Below are 19,352 nucleotides of genomic sequence, written 5' to 3' on the forward strand. Positions count from 1 at the left end.
ATGGCTCTGGGAAATATGCCAATACATTTTCCCCTTCCGGAAAACTTTTTTCAAAACTCATATAAATATTGATCATCCAGCACATACAACACCATTATATTAGAAGTAAAGTGATCATAAATGGGGAACACATCACAATAGATTAATTGTCCCTAAAGAAGTTCCATCAACCCACAAATTTCAAAATACTTTCTCCTTTATTGATAGAATAATTTCAGAACATAACGTCTGTGGCTTTTTTCAAACATGGTCTCTGTAGCAAGCGTATTTCGTTCTACGCAAACTCCAGGGCTAAAATAAAATGTATTTGACATTAGCTTCTTCTTTAAAAACTTTTATATACAAAAGTTAAAAACAGTCTGATGTGGAGTACACATTGTTCTCCCAAATCTCACCCCACATATCCTGACTGCACTCCATTGCGCGTAAAAACCTCCCCAGTTAATCAATCCAATTATCCAAAATGATATTCCTATAATTAAACACATCCATATTCTCCCATTTGTTTTTATATATTCACTAGTTTACTACTGAAAGTGTTAATACTATCACAAGGGAATCTCTTTTAAGAAACAAAATGTCAAAATGTATCTCAGTTATTTAATAAGGCAACATGGCACAATTTCTTTATGCCATGGGCACATAATGCCTCTCTGGGTTGTTGAGAAACTGCTGACTCAGGTGAGATCTGTTTGACATGTTAGGATACAAAGTGGGCAAACCATATCGGGACTTAGGGCCAGATGTAGGTAGATGGCAAATTGCAACTTGCGAGTCAGAGCGACTCGCAAATTGCAAATCGCAATTCGCGATGCAGAAAGGTGTCTCAGACACCTTCTGCGACTCGCTATGGGGTCGCAAAGACCCACCTCAAATATTTATGAGGTGGGTCGCAGTTTGCGACCCCATAGCGAGTCTAGGCCCTCACGGGGATGGTGGCCTGCTGGAGACAGTAGACCATCATGTCCGTGACTGCTTTTTGATAAAGCTGTTTTTTTTTCTCTTTGCAGCCCGTTTCCCTTAAAGGAAAACGAGCTGCAAATAGAAAAAAATACCGAAACCTTTTGTTTCGGGTTTTTTTCAGAGTAGGCAGTGGTCCATAGGACCATTGCCTGCTCTGAAAAAATAATTTTGTGAGCATTCCCATGGGGACCCCTTCCCGTTTGCGAATGAGTTACCATCCACTTCAAGTGGATGGTAACTGAAGGGAACACCCCTTCCTATTTGCAAGTCGGAAACACATTTTGCGAGTCGGTTCCGACTCGCAAAATGTGTTTCTGCATCGCGTGGGGGCATTAGCGCCTCGCAAACCGCGTTTTTCGCTGTTTGCGAAGCGCTAATGCCTTCGTACATCTGGCCCATAATGTGGTAACAACGTTAATTTGAGAGCCTGTATAGTTCCCATTAAGCTACTGCATTTTGACTTTTTCTTCCTTAAAAGAGATCCTCCAGTGATAGTATTTTATACTGGTTTCTAACGTCAAATGGATTTTGTTGTCGCCCTGATGAAGTTCACATAGAACGAATCGCGTTCGCTACAGAAATCATATTTGAAAAAGGTCACAAGAATCATGTTTGAAAATTCTTCTACCAATAAAGGACAACATATTTTGAAATTTGTGGATTGATGTATCTTCTTGATTTGTTCCCCATTTATGATCACCTTACACTTTAATCTGCCACACTTCAATCCAAAACAATCTGCCACACTCCAGTCCAACCCAACCCACTCCAAACCAATCCATCCCACCCGAATACCCTCACTTGAAATCCATTCCACCCACTCCAACCCATTGCAATCTAATCCACCACACTCTAGTCCACCTTAATCCACCCAACTCCAATCCAACCCACACCAATCCACCCCACTCTACTTCAGTCCACCAAACCCCACCCACTCCACTCCCCCACAATCTACCCAACTCAAATCAAGAACTCTCAAATGCAGTCCACTCAAATTAAATCCATGCCAATCCATCCCACTCCGCCCCAAAAAATCCATCCCACTCCAATCCAAACACACCGCAATACAATCCACTTTACCCCACCCCAGTCCAATCCAGTCCACCCACTCCAGTCAGCCATACACCAATTAATTTCACTCCACTCAAGTCCACCCCACTCCAGTCCAATTCAATCCATGACAATCCACCTCACTCAACTCCAGTCCGCTCCAATCACATCCACCAAATTCATCCCAATCCAAAATATCCACTCCAATCCACCCCAGTCAATCCAATCAACCCCACTGCAATCCAATCCCAGCACATTTCATGCCACCTTAATCCAATCTAATCAACCCCACTTCAATCCACCCCACTCTAATCCAATCCACCCCATTCCAATGCACCCACCCTAGTTAAGGCCACTCCAATCCAATCAGCCCAGCCCACTCAACCCCACTCCAATCCAATTCAATCCACCCCACGCCAAACCACGCCTCCGCTGTCAAATCTAATCCGTCCCACTCCCCCCAACTCAAAACCAATCTACCCCACCCCATTACAGTCCATACCACCCCTATCATGCCAGTTTAGTCCACCCACCCCAATCAAACTTAATCTACCCCACTCCAATCAATCGCACTCCAATCCACTTTACCCCATTTCAATCCACCCAACTCCAGTCCAATTCACCCCACTCAATCCAATTCACTCTGATCCAATACACCCCACTTAAATGCAATCCACCCCACTCCAATCTATCCCACCCCAATCCAATCAACCAAACTACACTCTAATCTACTCCATTCCACCCACCCCAGTTCAGGCCACCTCATTCCAATCCAATCAGCCCAGCCCACACCAAACCACCACTTCTAGTCCAAACCCCCTCTCGCCCATCCAACCCACCCTAATCCAGTGAATCCAATCCAGCCCATTCCTATCCAATTCACCCCATTCTAGTCCAATCTAATCCATCCCATCCCAACCCACCCCACCCCTATAGCTCCAGTCCAATCCACCCCAATCAAATCCAATCCACTCCAAACAACCCCACTCCAATCCACCTCCCCCATTTCAATCCAGCTGACTTCAATCCAATCCACCTCATCCAGTGCACCCACTTCAATCCACTCTACTCCAGTCCAATTCACCCGATTGTACTCCAATCCACCCCACTCCATGACACACTCTGCCACTGAACTCCATTCTCCTCTACTCAATTTTATGACATTCTTCTCCCTCTAACTCCACTTAACTTCAACAAATCAATTCTACAACACTTTACTCCCCCACTCCAGTCTACTACTCTCCACACACTAACGTTTAGCCATCCTGAACAGCTGCCACACTGGTGTTCAACACGACTAAAACACATTAGCAAAGCCAATAGCTCTTGTATAAGCTAGTCCTATTGGCTTTGCCAATGCTCATTTTACACGGTGTCAGAGCTCTCACCTCCACAAATCTCCTATGTTGGTCATGGTAGCAGAGGTACCGTGTTAAGCTTCAATAAACATTGAAGGGAACATCTGGTGATTCTTTTTATTGCTATTTATTAATTGAGTTTTGTTTATCACAAAGCTGTCATTCAGAGCGCTACAGATTTATGATTCCTAGTTCAAATGTTGTGTACGGTGTAGTGTTTAAGACAAACGTCCTCAGTAGTGGACGTAATTAGACTGAAAACAGGACACATTTGAGGTGCTATGTTGTGAAACAAGACAACTAGGGTTACAACAATGTTCTTACAGACCCTTGCTATTTCCTGTTTGATTTGGGAGAACAGCAGAGGTGGCTGTTGTTTCAGGGGGCTTCAAGGAATTACACTTCTTTTAGTTCTGATGTTAGCCAAGACTTTGTGTTTTTTTACATAAATTATATGTACAGTATACTTATTTGAACTTTGTCAGCCCTCATCATGAATAAGTCTGTAATTGGGTCATTTCTCTTTTTCTGCTGACTCCTATACATGTGACAATCAGCCTACTTAAGCCATTATGTGACTTCATTGTGACTATCTGCCTTCCTCCCTTCCACAAGGAGCATATCCACGCAGTTCCCTTGAGTGCCGGGGCACTCTCGCAATGCGTCCTTTTTTAGACTAAAAATATATTTTAACTTTTATCCGTTTTTTTTTATTTAATATATTTATTGAGGACCCAGCAGATTCCGCAAAATTAGACTTTTGCGAATACATGACAAACATACATTGACAATGCTAAAAAAGCTGGAGGCCAAAGCCAGTCCTATAGGCTTTGTCAATGCTTACTTTCATACTGCCTCGTCCAGTTCTACTCCATACACCCCCTTCCACTACTGAAGTCTAAGAGATACTGGTGTTGTGCTGCGTTTTATCATCAAGCTTGCCCAAAGGAAACAAATAGCTTAAAAACGCTTTTCTCTGGGACTAGTCCTCTGACATTAATGTAAAATCGGAACCTGAAAGTGTCCGACTTCCGGATGGACGGGAACAAAAATACATTTGAATGTGATGGCGCTACATCACTATCGGTACCTTTTTAATGCTGACGAATGATAGTAATAATGGCTGTTTAAATAGAACTTCCCCCACAAAATTGGTGTTGGTGCTCACAGATACATGTTGCATGTAAATAGTACCCATTTTATCGAGAAGAATGAGAAACTGATTTGGCCCAGAAGGCTACACATAGGTTGACACATGAGGAATGCTTCCCACTGAGCTACCCATCATAGGTGTGAATTTATAACAAGCACTGGCAAAGCAAATAGGTTTCCCCTTTGATACTGTTTAGCCATGTTGCACACTAGTGTGGCTTCTATTCATGACTAAAAGTTAGCGGCGCAAAGTGGGACAGGTTGAAGTGGAATATATTGGCTTAGAGTGGAGTGAAGGTAGTGTGAGGAAGAATGGAGAAGGGTGGAATGGGGTAGATTGGAGTGGGTCAGTTGTGTAGATTAGAGAAGGCTCGATGATAGTACTTTGGGGTAGTTTGGAGTGGGAAATATTGGGGTAGATTAGAGTGGAATAGATTGAGTAGAGAAAAGCACCATGGATTGGGGTAGACTGGTGTGGGGTGGACTTGAGTGAGATAGATAGGATTGGGGTATATTGTGGAGTGGAGTGTGGTAGAATGGAGTTGGATAGATTGGGTTAGGGTGGGGTAGACTGGAGTCTAGAGAAGTAGAATGGAGTGGGGTAGCTTGGATGTGGTATACTGAAGTATGTTAGTTTGGGGTGGAGTGGGGTAAGGTAGTCTGGTGTGGATTTGGGTGAATTGGGTTAGATTTGAGTGGCATGTGGTAGTATGGAGTGCAGTGGGGTTTGAATGAGTAGAGCGAAATGGAGTGTGGTGGATTGGGGTACAGTGTAGTGGAGTAAATTGAATTAGGGTAGATTAGCCTGGAGTTGAATAGACTGGGGAAGAGTAGGGTGGACTGGGGTAGAGTGGGTGATTAAGCGTAGGGTAGATTGAAGAGGGAAGATTGGAGTGGGGTAGAGTGGGATGAAGTGGGGCAGAAAGGGGTTGAGTAGATTGTGGTGAGGAAGACTGTGGTGGGGCACATTGGGGTGTGGTAGATTGGAGTGGGTGGAATGGATTACATTAAAGTGGAGTGGGTTAAGATTTGAGTGGAGTGGGCTAGATTGGAGTGAAGTGGACTGGGATAGATTTGGGTAGAGTGGAGTGGGATAGTTTGGGGGAGTTGGGTAGAATGAAGTGTTGTGAGATAGACTGGGATGTGGTGAGGTAAAGTGGAGTGTGGGAACGGGTAGATTGGGGTGAAGTAGGATAGAGTGGAATGGGGTAGATCAGGGTAGTGTGGAGTGAGATATTGGAGTAGATTTGAGCAGGGTGGGGTAGACCTGGGATCAGTTGATTCAGGTAGATTGGAGTGAAGTGGGATAGATTAGGGAGGAGTAGGTTAGAGTGGATTGAGGTAGATTAGAGTGGAACCGACTGAGTGGATTATGGTGGGGTAGATTGGAATGAAGTATAAATTGGGTAGATAGGAGTGACGTAGATTAGAGTAAGATACGAGTGGGGTAGTTTGGAGTGAACAGGAGTAGATTGGAGTGGAGTAGATAAGGGTAGTGGAGCCTGGGTAGATTGGAGTGGGGGGAATTGGAGTTGGGTAGTTTGGGTTGAAGTGAGGTAGGGTAGATTGGAGTACGGGTGATTGGGGTGCAGTGGGTTTGACTGGACTGGAGATGAGTAGATCTGAGTGGCATGTGGTAGATTAGAGTGGAGTGGAGTGTGGAGACCGTGTACAGTGGAATGGTTTGGAGTGGGTAGATTGTAGTGGAGTGGGGTGGAGCTGGAAAGATTGTAGTGGAGGGCGATGGGGAAGAGTTGAGTAGGTCAGACTGGAGTGAAGTGTGGTGGTGTAGATTAGAGTGTGGTAGAGTGGGTGGATTATAGTAGGGTAAATCGGAATGAGTTGGGTAGATCTGAGTGGGGTAGACTGGAGTGGGGTAGGGTGAAGAGGGATGACTGAAGTGGGGTAAATTGGAGTGGAGTGGGACAGATTGCAGTGGAGTGGTGTTACAGTGAGGTAGAATAGGGTGATGTAGATTGCAGTGGAGCAGGGCGGAGTGGAGTAGATAGGGTAGACTGGGGTAGAGTAGACTGGGATGCAGTGGGGTGGGGTAGATTCGGGTGAATAGGTTAGACTGTAGTGGGGTATTTTTACACATTGTGACACAGACTGAAAAATTTCTAAAATGGCTGCCAGTCCTTGGACCTTGATAAGTAGCCACAATAGCAATACTGCATATACGAGGACTTATGGCATATACAAGTACTTATGAAGGTCCAAGGACTGGAAGCTGTTTTAGAAATTATTCAGTCTGCGTCACAACAAAAAAAATATGAATCTGCCTTCTATTCAGCAGCATTTCTTCTATTGAACTCACAATATAAGAGTAAGGCTGCTTGGTTACGTGTTGCTGTTCTTTGATTTATTGCCATAACAAGAACAAACAATCTTTCCTGCCAATCATCAAACTACTTTGGAGAAGTGTTATAATATTGCCAGATATAGCCTTGAAAAAGTCCTGAATTTGGACAAAACACAGGTGGACGGAATCGTCTACTAAACAAATCAGCACTGTAACATCTAGAGTTTGCCCAAGCATTTATGAAGCATCCTTATTGTAACATCTATAGTGATTGCCTTGATGTACTGAATAAGAAGCAAATACACTATTGATCTTAACATATGGTGTTGTGATTTGTTTGTTCTAACATTGTGGAATGGTAAAATACTGACTCAGATGACCTCAACTATACTAACAGGAAGATAGGGGGCTTAAAAACAAGAAGAGATTAAGTAATTTGCATTATGAGTGCTCTGCTATTTTGTTGTAAACGTAAGGTTTGGGCAAGGAACTACGATTCATCGCAGAACTTTCTGGGACACATCAGGGTGGCAGGAGTGTCAATAGTGTTTTGTGAGCATAGATTGGAATGAAGTGGAGAGGGTGGATTTGAGTAAAGTGGAGTGAGGCAGACTGGAGTGAAGTATGGTAGAATGGAGTGGGGTGGATTGTGGTAGACTACAGTGGGGCAGATTAAAGTGGGGTGAGGTAGAATAGAGAGGAGTTGGATAGTTTGCAATAGAGTTTGGAGTGGAGTAAATTGAAATGGTGAGGGTTAATTGGACCGGGGTGGATTTGAGTGGGGTAGACTGAAGTAGATTTGGGGAGATTGTAGTGGAATGTGCTGGACTGGAGTACATTGGAGTGGGTTGTATTGGGATAGATTGGAATGGGGAAGAGAGGAGTGGGGTAGAGTGGAGTACATAGGAGTGGGGTAAATTTGAGTGAGGGGCAGTAGACTGGGGTGGACTGGAATGGGATTAACTCGGGTAGATTGAGTGGAGTGGGGTAGATTAGACTGAAGTGGAGTAGTTTGTGTGGCGGGGCAGACTGGCATGAAGTGTGGTAGATTAAGGTAGAGTGATGTGGGGTAGATTGGAGTGAGGTAGATTGTACAGAAGTGGGGTAGACTGAATCGCAGTGGAGTGGACTGGGGTAAACTGAGCAGGGCTTGTGTATATTGGGCAGGACTGTCGTAGAATGGGTTAGAGCGGGCTGGACTGGCATAAATTGGGTTGGGGTGGTGAGTGGTGTAGAATGGGGTAGAGCGGAGAAAACTGAAGTGGTGTAGACTGGAGCGGTGGGGTAGATTGGAGCAGAGTGGGGTAGATTGGAGTGGGGTGGGTAGACTGAGGTGCACTTGAGTGGAATGGGCTAGATTGGAGTGGGGCAGGTAGTGTAGAGTACAGGGGCATGGCATGAGTGGCGTAGATTGGACTGGCGTGGAGTCGAGTGGAGCGACGTACAGTGGAGTGGCATGCCCTAGAGTGGAGAGTCGTAGAATAAAGTGGCGTGTCACAGAGCGGAAGGGCATAGAGTGGAGTGGCACAGTATGAAGTATGCAGGGTGTGATGGTGCACTGCCATAACAGAAACACATTTCAACTGAAATGACCAATACATTTGCACTGAAATACTGTTTTACTGCACACAAAGAATAACGTGTACAAAGTGATCACCTGGTGTACTGATATGTTTTGATTGTTTTCTAAGATTTGTTCCACCACAATTCAGAATTACCCCAAAAGTGCTCTATTTGTACTACTTCTCTCATTTGTGAAACCTCAACGAAGTCCATAATAAATGCCAAGCACACAGAAACAGAAAGTCTGGCATTTTACCCCCGTCTTGGAACGCACAGTAAATATGACAAGATAAGAACAAGACTTAAAGGCCTGTTTACTGAAAGCGAGTTAATGCTACAATAGAGCAAACAAGGTTTGGGCAACAGGAGGGACAAATTCAGGCTGCACAGCATAAAGCAAATAAAGTCAGCAAATAGAAACCCAGAAACTGAGTTACAGACCACAAAACCAATGGTAAGCAATAGGCAGAATGCCTTCCTACATAATTTTTCTGAATGTCCCAAGGATGTCTTTGGCAAACCAGTCTGGTAGGCTATGATCTAAAACAGGGTGTCACAAGATTGACTACATATTCTTTGCAAGTTCCTTATACTGGTGTGTGGAAGTAAGTGTTGACATCACTGACAACTCTAACAACTCTCCCCCCCACAAACTCCTTCAGATATTTGAATCAATCTTTTTGTTTTTTTTACCTCAAACTCATTCTTTACTCCATGCAGGTGTAACTCTGCGCGCTTGTGTTTTACAGGCAGCCCAACTCCCAAACCTTTGGCTGCAAGTACTTGGCGTAACGTGGAGAAATCCTTGCTGCATGCCCTAGCTGTCTTTTTTGCTTTCCTTTTTAACCATGTGACACTTTTAAAAACTTACTTTGCAAAATCCGGCAAATCATGTCAGGAGCAGGAGGGTGGAAATCAACCCATTTTTAGGTCAAGCGCATGTTTTCTGACGCGTTGCTACGTATCAGTGGGCTTTTAACCAAGCCTACCGCACACCCATTACTATCACTCGTTCATGGGCTTGCCTTTTTAAAATCCTTTGTTATCATTGGTAAATGCTTTACGTTTGTCCCTCCTCGGGCAGTTTTGGTACCGCCTTGGCCATCAACCCTGTTACATGGATAATTGCACATTTGCTGATACTTTTGACTGTGAGCAAACTTCTTTTTCCTTTGTCTCTCTCCTTCGCACTCACGCTCATGGTGGCTGTGGCATTTTGAATTGGCTCGCTTATGTCAACTGTTTTACTTTTCATTTTCAATTTATCTGGCAAGAAAAGTCCATTTAGCAATTTACAACGCTAATAGCTCTAACTCAAGCAAACGCGAGACCCTGTGCAGTTTAAATGCTTTTTAAAGTATGGGCTTACATTCATCCTTGTCTCTTTTTTAGCATAATCTCTGGCTCTTTTCTGGTCTATATACGTATTGTAGTGGGACATGTTTATACTGAACTTGATTCTGATTTTGAAGTTATTTTCCTGTTTTTCCATTAGAAACTTATTTTGCATGCACTGTTTTTCCTCCAAAACAATAAAGCTTAGTGGATACAACACAAACGTTAGTGCGTGTGACTAAATACTATTGTTACAGAAATCGAGATGTGTTTATTCTGTAACACAGGGTTATTCAAAATCAGAAATATTGGAACATGATCAACCATGTAGTGGTCTACTGGCAGTAATACAATTTCCAATGGTACATTTACATGTGTAGATTTACGCACGCCTCTATCTTGCCTATCACTTTTGTATCCGGGTGTAGTGACTGTGGCAATATTTGGGGCAGAAGTGGGGTCAAACAGGTTTCCGTGAGGAACAGGAGGTCTGGTGGGACATCATGAAAAAAGGCCCAGACTTCTATGGCAGGCTTGAGGAGGGAATGCGTGTTGTGTAGGAAGCAACATAGGATAGTCAGGGATGCTCGTAGAAGGGTGCTAATGCATGCAGTGCGGGGGAGGGGCATCGGGGTGTTGGTGGCAGTACAAGAGAACTGGCAGGCTCTACAAGAGAAAAGGATTCAAGTGTGAAACGGGAGGCCATAACACAGTAGATGGAGAGCTTCCAGGCACGGAGGGACTGCGTGCTGTAGTTTCTGGGTTTGCTGGACAGTGCAGGTGGACTAGAGGTTCTGACGCTGGCAGCAGCTGAAGTGCCAATAAGCAAATACAGGCTTGCCTTTGGCGCACAAGCTGCGAGTCCATGTAGCAGCTGACATGAGGAAGGTCTTGAGAAGAGGGGGAGCAGGTGGTTGGCGGGGTGCTATACACACTCAGGTAGAGTGCAGTGGAAGGAAACATGGTGCCAAAGAAGTGGTGAGGAGCGGGGTGAGAGCAGGACACAGAAGGAAAAAGTGATTAGACGTGATAGAAGGGGGGCTGAAAAGCAAACCAGAAACCCTAGAGAGAGGGTCAAAGAGTAAAGGGGCGTAACAGAAATAGTGCGAAAGAGGCAAAAAGCCAGTTTGAGCAAGGCCAGAGAGGCAGAGCAAGACAATGTGAACAGGGCAAAAGACAAAAACAAAAAAAAAGAAATAAAGAGACAGAAAAACAGAAATAAACTGAGAAAATGATAAATTGAGCGAATGCGCTCCAAACAACAAGGAGGCAACAAGATAAACAAGCAACAGGACAATTAAACCGGGCATGTGAGGGGCCTGAAAGTGCCCAGTTAGTCTCTGTCGGAGGTCAAAGGTGGGGTGGGCAGGTCTCGGTACCAAAGTTTTCAGAGGACAGGCAATAAGGCAGAGGCCGGACAACATTCTTACAGATGGTATTATGGTGATGAAGATGCCTTGAAGTGACAGAGGGTGGAGTAACCAAATGTAAAGAATAAAATTAGCTGGCAGTTGCATCTTTTTAGTGAAGCAGACAGCAAAGGGCATGACTTTGATCTATACACTTATGCAAATTAATGCTACTGAATTTTAGTCCTTTTATTGCAGCATTGCAAAGTCGAAATAAATAGGGATGACAATACAATGACTCATACGCTCAATCCGAACAGATGAGTGGCATTTGATGGCAGAACAGAGGGTGCAGAAGTTGTCTGGTCTACATCTGCCCATGACACACAGAGACAAAGTGCAGTGAGCAAGTCACTGTTGTTGGATAAAACTATCCGACATATATTTCTACATTAGCTTTCTTCTAAATCTATTGGTGTAATATTTATAAGGCACAATGAAAATAGGCAACATCAATAGCATGAGAACTACGATGAGATGACACTTTAGAAGAAATGTTTCATGTGCTTAAATGAAACTCTGCATATAAAGTGACAATGCTATTCAGCTTTCTGCTGCACTGATTTTTAATAGAGGATTAACCGTCAAGTAAACAGATTTGGAAATACACTGGGACTAGCAAGAGATAATATTTATTCAAGCCTCGAAAAAGCATAAACACGTTACTAAACCTGCAGGTCAAGTAACTTGAATGATACACTCAAGCTAACTGTAATGTACTCATCCCGTAAACGGGTCTCAAATTGTGTGATCCTAGGCAATTATTTTAGGTTATAGTGTTGCGTTTTTCTTCGTTCTCATATATAAGTGCACCTTCAAATATGTGAGCTCAGCATTTCTGCTGTACAAAAAAACCTTGTTTGATTAAATAGACTAAACGTTTGCTTCATATATAAAAATAATCTAGCCCACAAATAGGGGACACATGATCCATGACCTGCCTCTTAGTTTACTAGTAGCATTGCTATCAAGGTAGTAGTGTATCTCAGTTTGTTTAAACACTCACTTTTAATAAATATATTACTAAAGCATGATGTGGTAGCGCACTGTCATTTGCAGACAGTACATTTCCAAGAAATGTCCAAAACCTTGCCACTAATTTGCAGCTTCACTGATAAAATGTTATCGTAAAATAAAAACAATCTGTGAAGATTGGGGTTCAGAAAACATATTTATCCTTTGCACATCACCAAGTAAAGTGTTCTATGTGATGAAAGAAATATTTTAATATGGTGAAAACAAATCAGAAGTACATAAAATGGGCTTTCACAACTACTGAAATAGGGTTTAAAAAGGTTTGTGCAGTTGACGTAGTCATTTATATGTTGTATGTTAGGAAAAACCTGACACCCTACAGCCTTTCATTTCACATACTTTGTACCACAGGTCAGACAGTTCACCTTACAAAATCCTGCAACTCTGCAGTCAGAAGGAAAATGAATTGTAGGAAGACAAACTGACTTTTGACCTCTGTCTCTGAACACAGCAAATGTCACAAGATAAGAACAAGATTTAAAGTTGTCCTTATTGCTCTTTCACTTTCTGACTGATCAGAACACCTGTTCTTTGTCAACTGCCAGAATGAGCAAGTAGATCCTAAAAATATCTAGAGCAGATCCTAAAAATATCTCCATTTTATAAAATAAAGAAGCAATTCATATATTCACTTTGTAAATGCTAATATGGTGCAATATGCACTTATTGCCTGTAAACATACCTTATGAAGTTAATAAGACCAATGTGAAATGATATACTTGGAAAATGAATCAATTAGTGTGGGAAACTGGCACTTGGTTGCAGTACTCCCCCACACTTTTTGGCTGGTTTCTGGCTGAAAGGTGGATTGGAGTGCACTGGGATCCTGCTTACCAGGTTGCAATGCCAGTGTTATTTCCCTAAAAACTGCAAAAGTAATTGGCAGCACCTTTAGCTGCCACTATAAGTCCCAAGTAAATGGTGCGTAAGTACCCAGGGCATTGGGTACTAAGGGTAGGCCCCTGAGAGCAGCAGCACTGATTGTGCCACCCTCTAGGGTCATGCATTCAGATGCACAGAACACTGCCATAGCATGCTGAGCGTCCAGGTGCAACCCTAAAATGCAAATGTGACATGGCACACTGCCTGTGTGCCATGTCCTCTATACACTGCATACCACATAGATAAGTCAGCCCTCTGCCAGATCTTTCAGCCCTAAGGCAGTGTGCACTATATTGTATGTGAGGGTATAGCTGCACGAGCAATATGCCCCCACTATGTCCTTGCCAAACCTGAGACATAGTGAGTAAACAGAGCAGCAATTTTAAACACATGTGCTGGACACTGGTAAGTACGAGTTTCACAGCTACATGATGGCTACTCTGAACCCCGGGTTGTTTGATATCAAACAACTCAGAATCATAAATCCAAACTGGTACCAGTACTGGATTTATTATAAAATATACCCAGGGGTCACTTTAGAGCTAACTACCCTGGCATGGTTGCCGACTGATCCTACCCAGCCTGCCACTGCCAGACATCCAAATCTACAACTTTGGGGGAAGAGACATGTCTCTCTGGATTGTAGAACAATGCCCTTCCTGGGTAGAGGTGCTAACACTCCCTCCCACAGGAATGTGCAGTGCCCTACTGGGGAGCATCAAAGGGCTTACCGCCCTTGAAACTCGACCCCAAGGCCTGCTGCTTGCAGCAGATGGCCTCCCCTGTTGCAAAGCCCTACTTTTGGCGGGAGCAACGGCAGGAAAACCAAACAAAGGGAAGGAGAAGTGGCCCCACCTGGCATGCACCACCCCCAAGGTGTTGCCTGTGAGGTGGACACTCCATTTCATTTTCCTCCATCTTGGATGAAAGGAAAATAGCCAATCAGTTATAGGGAAATGACCTCTCCCCACAGGAAGTGGTCACTTAGTGGGTATAGCCACCCTAAGGTAGATGACCCATTTGTCACTACCAGGTTCCCCCTAAAACGCCCACTAAATAAAGTATTTAGTGGGCATCCCAAAACCAAGAAATCAGATTAGATGGACAAAAGACCAGCACCAAGAAGATCAAAGGCACGAGAACTGTGGACCTGCTGCAACAAAGAAAAGGTGCCAAACCCTGCCTGCTGCACCCAAGACCCAATAATCGCCTGTGCGGAACTGCTAAACAACTTGGAAAATTCTTAAGAAACCCAGAGAACCTCCAGACTTCGAAAATCACCATAGAACTCCCTCCAGAGTGGAGGTACCACTCTACAACAGCAAGAAACCAGCAAACCAGTGAGGGTCACTTCACTAACCAGCCACTAACTGCCGAGCCAAAAGTCGCAATCGGAAAAACCGACACCCCGATGACCGCGTGGACAAATGCTGCAAGTGCGCAAGTTTTGTGGCACTGTGCCCTCCAGTGGTCAAACCGTACCAATACCCTGGGTATTGGTCAGCTAAAAGCAGCCCGACCATATCTTAAAAAGGACGAGGAGGAAGCCACAGTTAAGGGACTTCAGGAACATCCTGGACTTCCTGCCCGAGTGCCCCAGTTATCCTGCAAACAACCCTTGAACCAACTTACCTCCTGCTCCAGAGGGCATCCTTGCGCACAGCTTCTGGCTCACCGATTCGCTCTGCACCCTACCACCCTGTAGCGATGAACTTATTGTGCCCTAAGGGTCCCCCACCCCTTGCGACCTCGACACTCCAATGGGACCGCAAGGAACCATCTTTAAACTTACCTGTGGAGTGCTTTTCCAGGTAGTTCCCCGCAGTATCCCTGCACCAGCTCCAGAGACCTTCTCACGCTACTCCCACCAGAACAGGCAGCTGCTCAAACTTCTCAAGCTGGCACAGTGTGCCCACCGAGGACCTCGTCCAACTTGCAAAAGAAGAACTTGGTAAACCAACTGTACGATTTTATATGTATTTTAAAGGTGATCTTCCATTGATTCCTATGGTACGTCATTTCGCACAAAAGGACTATTTTTATTAAACTTCAAAAATTCATAGCTAAAAAAGTACTTAACCAATTTTGATAATCTTGGCTTACAAATTACATAAAAATCTGAAGTATTTTTATAAATTGTTCTTGAGTTATTCCTTTGAGTGTGCAAGTTGCAAGATTGATACTGTGAGCACAAAAAATGCTTTGCACTTCTCCAAGATTGGCCTAACTGCTCAACCAAGCTACCTTAAAAATTAGAGCATTAGGTGATCTAGTTTTTACACCCGTAAACCAACGTGTGGTTGCCTGGACGCCCTGCACAGTGTCCCTAGCTTTGCACACTACAGAGGGCCAGCCCCCTACAATTAGTTCAGAACAAACTTTGCACAATCTATGTTAGTAATGTAAAATTTGTACTAATAGTCACTGACAAGAAAGCTAAGCCCAATCAGAAATAATAGTTTAGTGTTTATACTATTAACAGAATGAACACATCTAACTTACACACGGATTTAAACTAAACTGCTCCAAATTTGCGCAGACAACTCATAACATGGTACACTAGCTAACAACATATGTGACGCTCAAGTAAGTAATAATGTTATCGTAAAATTGAAGATGTACCAATTGTTTACTGAAAATAAAAGCTATGAAATATAATCACTAGTTTTCCATCATTTTGTGACATGATTAGAATAGACTCCGAGGGACACGTTACTTTTTAGTCCCATTTCTATTTCAAGATAGACCAAAATAATGTGCAGGACTGAATACTGAAACATAAACCCATGTATTCCGATTTCACAAGCACAGAGGGGTCAAGAGGATTCATAAACTACTAAGCTGTCAACGGGGCTTTTTACACCTAAAGCAGTAGAAATAAGCTTTATAAAATTACATGGGGAATGCTCACCCTGCCCCTCGCCTTCCCTTTCAAGTTACGGATTGTATTTTTTACCAGTGAAAACCTTGACTAAAATAGGTTGCTCCTGACAGATATCGGACCCTGCATACAACAAAACTATAGTCCAAATCCAAATTAAGTAACAAACGCATGTTATTTTATGGTTTCTAAACTCATATAAATAAGCAGGCATTACTTGAAAGTTGATACTCACACATTAAAATGATCTCTCAAGCTTTAACTTATCACTATTAGAAATACACACCCACAAATCAACAAGGGGTATTGATATCTTACTGCTTAGTTAACATGATGTTCACAGTTTGCAGTATTTCACATAACACACTTGTAACATCTGGTAAATAAATGACAACCCGTCATGTACAGAATGTACTCAGCTCTTGGCTATATGCCAACCGTTTGTCTTTTGTATTTAAAAACTTTTTAAATAAAAAACAAAAAACAAAAAAAAAAAAACACACCACACCACACATAATGCAAGAATTCTATGGAGAAAAAAAAATCAAGCACATAAGTTATTCCAATTTAGTTCGCGTAGCCTGCAGAAAGCCCCCTATTTTACACGCCAAGCGTGAAACGCGTTAGCTACAAACAAGTGTGCCACACAAAAATGTAACATTTTAGTGAATCAACAACTAAAAAGATTACTGAATGACCTTAACATAGACTTAATGCTTGAATTCTTTCAGGGTTAATTTATTAAAATAATCAAAAGCGAAAGAGAGGCAACCAGACTACTCTTCAAGGTAGATTCATGCTCTGTATTCACTTAATGTTTAGCATTCTGCACAGGAAATCCTATTTGAATTGGCAATTGTAGTTAAGTACCTATGGCCATTCAATCTTTGGCCTCCTCTTTAGAAAAACCAATCACTTCTACTGGGCGATGGCATTCTTCAATGTCGATGACCATCCAACCCTTGTTTGCTTTGTAATAAGAACTGAGCTTTAAAAATAAAAAAAACACTCAACATGTCCATTCCATCTCCGGTATTCTTGTTGCAAAGCTAAACATGCAGCAGTGCCATTAAAATACTGTTACCAAGCGGACTTGAGCAAGTAAGTCAACGAAGTTAAGAGTGCTACTCCCTGAAGAAAACATTATTAAATGAAAAACCGGTACTAAAAACTTAGTAATTAGTGTACATACTGCAGCATAAATGCGTGTTTTGTAGAAATGCAATTTTGTAAATGTAATATTTACAACTGCAATTAATGCTGTTTCCCTTTTCATTGTTATTTGCTTAGTGCGTTGCTGCTTGATACATACAATACAAACGTTTTATTTTAGTCTTCCTGTCTTTTGGAGTTTGTGTTTACATCTGAGCAAACAATTGCACACAGCTTGCAATAACCTCTCTAAAGGGGGGAGAGAAACTGCTGAATACTGAAAAGGGGGTACTTGTGAGATATCAGGAGTACTAAATAGTTCTACAATTCGGACGCACGTGCGTTGCATCAATCGAATAATTGTATTATTTTTGTCAGTACCACCAATGAAAATCACTCATTAAAAATATTATTTTTGCACGCAGGGGGCTTAGGCTACCTTAATAGACTGGGGGGAGAAGCTTAGCTTTCTGTCTCAGACACCCATGGTCAACTAGAATTCCTCACTTTTAATTTCTAAATGAATTTGGCGTATGTACGATGAAAACAGATTTCAAAATGAGAAGGAATAACCGGTTGTATCACATAGCATCTTGTTACCAATTCAATTCCTCGACTCTAAATAACAGCAACTCACCTAAAGGAGCATGAGGCAATAAAAGAACAAACAACGATATTCAACACTGTACTTATGAACAGCACGTGGATATTAGTAAAGTACAGCATCCCTGGCAGGTTCTATCCTGTCCCTGCCTACTTCCAACATCCCGTGTATACGTAAAACAGCATCCCCGTGCAACGCAGTCCGACCACACACTGATGACTTCTCATTTTTCAATGCCCTGGTTCACTTCTCCTAACTCTCACTCCCAACACATCCCATTCATGCTGATGCCCCTCTTAGATTCGGACAGTCTCCCCACTATCTTGAGGTCAAGTAAAAGGACCACCTGCCTGATACTTACAGCGGTCCCTGAAATCAGTCTATTATCCATTGTCCGTTATTACATTTTTTTTTAACGGATGACATGTGTAGGTAATTTCAGTACTTCCGGGTCGCATGACAGCCACTCCTATTGCTAAACATATTGTGGGAGTAGGCGGAGCTCGAAATTTATAAAATGGCCTATGATTGGATCAGGGTGGGTACCTAAACTAATCGTTGGGCACGGTACAGATTTCGGCAGTGCTCATTGGCGCTGAAGTCCGCACGTGTCTGTATAGTGTATAAACATCAGCCGAACGAGTTTCCTCTGGTAGGCGAGTACATAGAAGGTTGACGCGGATGAGTTTAGCTGGCGAATGTCGGCTTCATGGTGGACCTGGTAGTGCTTTAGCCGGGGGGTGACAGACGGTCTTACCTCGGCAGGTCTTGGAACTGCCATTCTCAATTTTCGATGGAAGAATGGGCGGGGCAGTTAACAGCGAGTCTAACCCTGTGTGGTGAAAGCGAAAGATCTCACCCCAGTCACATAGTAGTTAAGGTTGGGATTGAGTTGTCTCAACACTTTCGCTAGCAAGGGTACTGGGACCTGATATGGCATGCTTTGCAGACTGGAGCCCGCAGCGCTGTCTACAGTTCTGTGCAGGAGGCGGTGTTGGTAGCTGATGTAAACATCTGAATGCAGGAATGATGGGCGATTTTAAAAACATTGGCAATTTATTTTCTTACATTGGCTGGTTTAAAGTGGATGCGTTTTAATGGAAGACTGCTAAAGTAATGACGATTTTAGATTTAAATACCGAGAGTCCCTCCCGCCAGAATTGGTTCTGTTGGCATGTAGGTGCTAGATAGGGACCCTACTGGTCGTCACGATTTAAAGCATTTATGGCCTGTTAAGCACTTAGCGACGCTAGGCAAACCACTTAAGTCGAGGTTTTCAACCATCTATAAGGTGCTACACGGAGACTCAAGTGGTGGGGCCACATTCAAAGCAATTAAGCACTCTTTGAAAATCCTATGACAACGTTGATACGTGTATTGATATTCTAACATGCATATCAGTTCTACGATGGGACAGGAGACTGCGGATTATGCATCTCCTTTTTTTTTTATCTACTGAAACACAGCAGCCAATGAAAACAATGCACAGAAAAATACTACATTTCTGATGAGCCCATTTTCCACCAATCAAGATCCCCCCCCCTCCCCCAGTCCATATGTATTGGCATGATACCACAGTCCTTCCTTCTCCTTTGCTGCTGACACATCATCAAATAAGTGCTCTTACTATTGTTGATGTTTTGTTTCAGTTGCATTTTACTGTTAG

At 43.0% G+C, this 19,352-nt stretch overlaps 1 protein-coding gene across 1 annotated transcript in view; it reads right to left on the reverse strand.

Annotated features, from left to right (window-relative positions):
* The window catches only part of SLC23A2 (solute carrier family 23 member 2), a 631,030-nt gene extending 612,894 nt beyond the window's left edge, over positions 1-18,136 (reverse strand). The window contains exon 1 of the mRNA XM_069214170.1: positions 18,048-18,136. The gene's annotated coding sequence lies outside the window, so the exon portion shown is untranslated. The remainder of the gene's footprint in view (positions 1-18,047) is intronic.
* Between the last annotated feature and the right edge of the window lie 1,216 nt (positions 18,137-19,352).

The sequence above is a fragment of the Pleurodeles waltl genome, chromosome 11 (assembly GCF_031143425.1).
Source record: "Pleurodeles waltl isolate 20211129_DDA chromosome 11, aPleWal1.hap1.20221129, whole genome shotgun sequence".
Taxonomy (NCBI): Eukaryota; Metazoa; Chordata; class Amphibia; order Caudata; family Salamandridae; genus Pleurodeles; species Pleurodeles waltl.